The sequence below is a fragment of the Amaranthus tricolor genome, chromosome 3, assembly GCF_026212465.1.
Source record: "Amaranthus tricolor cultivar Red isolate AtriRed21 chromosome 3, ASM2621246v1, whole genome shotgun sequence".
In the NCBI taxonomy this organism is placed as follows: Eukaryota; Viridiplantae; Streptophyta; class Magnoliopsida; order Caryophyllales; family Amaranthaceae; genus Amaranthus; species Amaranthus tricolor.
Window position 1 is genome coordinate 2432153 of NC_080049.1, and position 4555 is coordinate 2436707.

Genomic DNA, 4555 nt, shown 5'->3' on the forward strand with positions numbered 1-4555 from the left:
CTCTATCTTTCTCTCATGAGCACCACACTCGCCTTAATGACTTTTATACACCCATCATTGGCATTTAAAGTGTAGCAGGCGCAGCGGTCCCGGTATATAATTCACACTAATAATTATGTTTATAATAAATAATGCGAAATTCTTAAATTTCAAACTGCTAAAATCTATCAAAATTAAAATCGTTTAAAACCATAAATTTAAAATATTACAATTGAGAGAATAACACAATTTTCTTTTCTCAAAGCATAATAAAAGCATAAAAACACCATGATTATCAAAGTCACCAATAAGTAAAATAAATTGCAACTCAATCCTTGATAAAGAAAATAAATATTGCGACCTGAATCGAAACTTGAAGCTAAACCTTCCTGCAAAATATTGTCATCCATGATACGGATGACAGCTGTTTGAATCGGAATCAGCGCTTAACGCCAATTACAAACTCCACAACAATGTAATACTATGACAATTATAATATATTCACAAGATATGCAAATACATTTCAAAACTTGATTTTAAGTTCTTCGGTTCTCGTTTCTCATTTTCAGTTCTAATGGTTTGATATCTTCCATAACATGCATGTGGATGATATGGTAAAAGATGGGGTCAAAATATACTTATTTACTTAAAATAATTTTAGAAGTCACCTAATAGGTTCAAACAAAATTCTGAAATCCTTGTTTTTAGGAAATGATATATTTTCTTTAAAACTAATACAAAACCATAACCAAAACTTATTCTTAAATACAAAAAAGACTTTAATATCATTATAAAAACTTTTTTTTCATAATATATTCTAATTAGATAAATATATTTTCTTTATATTCAAATATAACTACTTTTATTAAATCACTTAAAATAAGCTTTTGTTAACATAATTTATGAAATTATTTGCAAATACTATAAAGTTTTATAATAAGAAACCAAAGTAATATGTTTATCAAATCAACCAAGTTTAGAAGGAAATTTATGTTATTTTAGTAAATCAAATAAACTTTAATAAAACTAAGTACATTGGAAATCTTTACTTTATTATAATAATAACATTTAGCAAAACAAGACTTAGTTTATTCTAACTTAAAAGTCTTTTAGAAAAAATTAAACTCTCATTATATTTGACACTTAAGGATAAATAAATAGATTGATTACAAGCACTATACTCAAATTTGTTTAAGCTAAGATCAAAAGGGACTTAAAAATAAGGCTATTACATAAAGATAATCTCTTTGCTTTCAATCTACCCAATAAAATAAGATTCCTCTTAAAATTTAGGCATATATCTAACCTCATCAAGTCTCCTCTTGACACTATCATTTGTCACAACATCAATCTCACCAATACCTTTCACTTTTCCCTCTCATTATTTGGTGAAGTACGATAAGGTCTCTATCACACATAGAAAGTTTTTATAAATTTTTCGTTTTTACATCAAATGTGTAATGAGCAATCAGAGGCCATTAATCATTCCTTACCATAATCCATTACTCCATCTACAAAGTACTCGTCACAAAAACCTACAGCAACCTCCCTCTTAATCTCAACATCCCTTTTTCCATTATTCTTAATATATTTCTCTTTCTCTTGAGGTAATTACACATGATTTTAATATTCCCCTTTTTTTTTATAATAGTAAAACTCTTTGTTACTATAGTCATTTCTCCCCTGAGACTTACCTTTCTCTTGATAATATTTCTCCTTCGTTTTCCCTCCAGTAGGACCCTTACTCAAAAAGTTTTCTCCAAAACTCTTCTTCTCTCTCCCGTCACTTCTCACAATGAATTTATCATTCTCTCTCCACGTCGAGAATTAACACTCTTCTTCTCTTTGAATTATATTTTTATAGCTCTCATGGACAGAAGCTAAAGGAACTAAATATTGTTCCACATCAAAAAGTTCCACATCTGCATTTAACAATTGTCAAATAAGTTGGCGGAATGTGTTAATTTTGTACATGTTGTATGATAAATAAAAACATCGATTATTATTATGTGCTCAAGCTACAGTCCTACATGTCAAGGAGCCAGCGTGAGATGAGGTCACGAGTTTGAATCTTAACCATTCCTAGTTTAAAGTGGAATGTTTAGTGCTAAATATGAAGAGGTCCTGTGTTGCATCTACCCTTTTAGCCCAAAGGAATTTCATATATGGGGTGTGTTAGAGTATATAACATATACTGAGACCTCAACCATCACGTTGAACTTTTGGTAGAGTTGGTTCCTTAACAAGAAGTTAAAGATTTAATTATTTATTTATTTTTAAAATTTATTATTTTATATGTCATAATATTGATATTGTAAGAATTTTATACTGACGAAATACATGGAAATTTGAGGAAACAAACCAAAAACAGCACTAAGCCAATAAGTCTTGAAAACGAAAGCCTCAAAGAGGTTCAACAATGAAAAACAAATGAAAAAAATAATGTAAAAGATGAATACAAGTGTTTATGAGGTATCTTGAATACCTCCCCCTCAAATATAGTTTATTATAATGAATTAAACAATTACAAGTATAATAAACCTCCCTTATCTTGAGAACAATCTCTCAAGACCAAAAATACTAAAGCAAAGTAAGAACACTCTCAAGCTTCTAACAATGCAATAGCCCTCTCAACAATATGTGTGTTTTGTGGTGAATGTTACTATGAGTGATGAATCCTATTTATAGGCAAGATATTCATCACTCTTAGTATTCCCTCATAAAGCACCATAAACTCACAATAACATCCTAATTAACCATGACAATAAACATTACAATAAACAATAGAGTAATGCACCACATAATTGCATAGTCAATTCACATTCTGACCGAAAACAGGATCCAATGTAGTTTGCTGAACTTCCGCTCGACCGAGCCACTACCTCGCTTGGTCGAACAAGCTTCCAGTAAAGCTACTGACCTGTTCTGCACACCTTGCTCGACCGAGCCAACACCGCTCGACTGGTCGAGCCATACTTTACTCGATCGAGCGGTTGGTCGAGCCACTCACAGTCTGCTTCTTTATTTGTTGCTTTGATCAAGCAACTCTTATCAATCGTTCCAAACTTTAAATCACCCATATTCGACACATCTTTATCGACCCTCTCTAAAGTACAAGACAAAGCATGTTCGACTATATGTTCAAAGTTAACGTCATCATTAAGATTATTGGTACTTGCTTTAACAAGTCTTATGCGATTCTTGGATGGGTGGCTCAATAATAAATAAGACAACCTTTTAATTTAGTCGAGGTTATAGAAAAATAAAAATGAAAGAAGATGGCGTTGTTGGGTCAGGAATTGATAAGTACAATTATTTGAAGTTATGGTACTTATTTATATGCTCCTTTTCGGTTCTTTAGTGGTGATTTAGGGTTGTTTTTAGTTTATTTGCTTCAATTGGTATTTTATAGTCAATTCGTTAGAAAGTGAGTTAATTATGACACATTTGAGTTGCTTTTGTGAAATACATGGTTAGTTGTGCTTACAGGACATCAAGAAAGGATCAAACCGTTAAAAATACCAAGCCATGTTAATATAGTCAAGCAAGAGAGCTAAAGATCAAGTTTACTAATTGAAATTAAGTCCAACCTGATAAGTTGAGTCGGTTGAGGTATGTTCTTAAGCTTCGACAACTTGGCGAAATTCGGAAGAAAAGAGGAATTTTTCTAGAAGAAAAAACGAGTCGGCTGAAGGGGGAGAATTATGGCCGCAAACTTGGTATATTCAGTGCTGACACAAAGATGATATTTCCAAAAGTTAAAGCCGAGTCGGCGTTTGGTGGCCTTCTGTGGAAGTCGACTCGAAGGCAGGTCAACCAGGATGCACGTGCTCTTTTTACGGCGATTTTTCTTTAAATTTCTAGGTTAATTCTAATTTATTATTAATAGCTTTAAAAAGCTGATATTAGGGTTCAACCTCCTTTTCATTACTTTTGCTATTTTCTTTAGTTCATCTCTTTAATTTTGCTTTTCATTAAGTATTTCGTTTAAGCACTAGATTAATCTTCCTTTGAGAATTGTAAGTTTTCTTTAATATTTAATTTTCTTGTATTAATTTAACCTTTAATTAACAAGCTTTAATCTACCCTCATTAAGTGTTCGTTGTTGTATTTATAATTTGCTCTAAACCATTTTTATACTTTCAAATGTTTAATTCACCATTTTGACGTTTAATTCACTGTTTAATTTATCAACGTTCTCAAATATTTAGGGCAAATTGTAAAAATAAGAATCAACACTTAATAAAGGTAAAAACGTCAAAATGGGAAATTACACGAAAATTGACAAGAATTTCACGAAAACTGCTACCTGATTAGATAAGACATAAACTGAATGCGATCATGTAGAAAAATATTACAAATATACTACCATTATTATTTTATTAAAATTCGATACTACCACGTAAAATTTCTGTAGATATTAAGAAGTGGTGCGAGGCATCAACTCACATGTAACAAATATATTTTATATGTGTATTAATGGTGGCGGGATACACCAGTATCATGACACATGGTATATTAGCAATTTCTCTGTTAGTCTATTAAATGCTACTCACATGGAACTCACTTAAATACA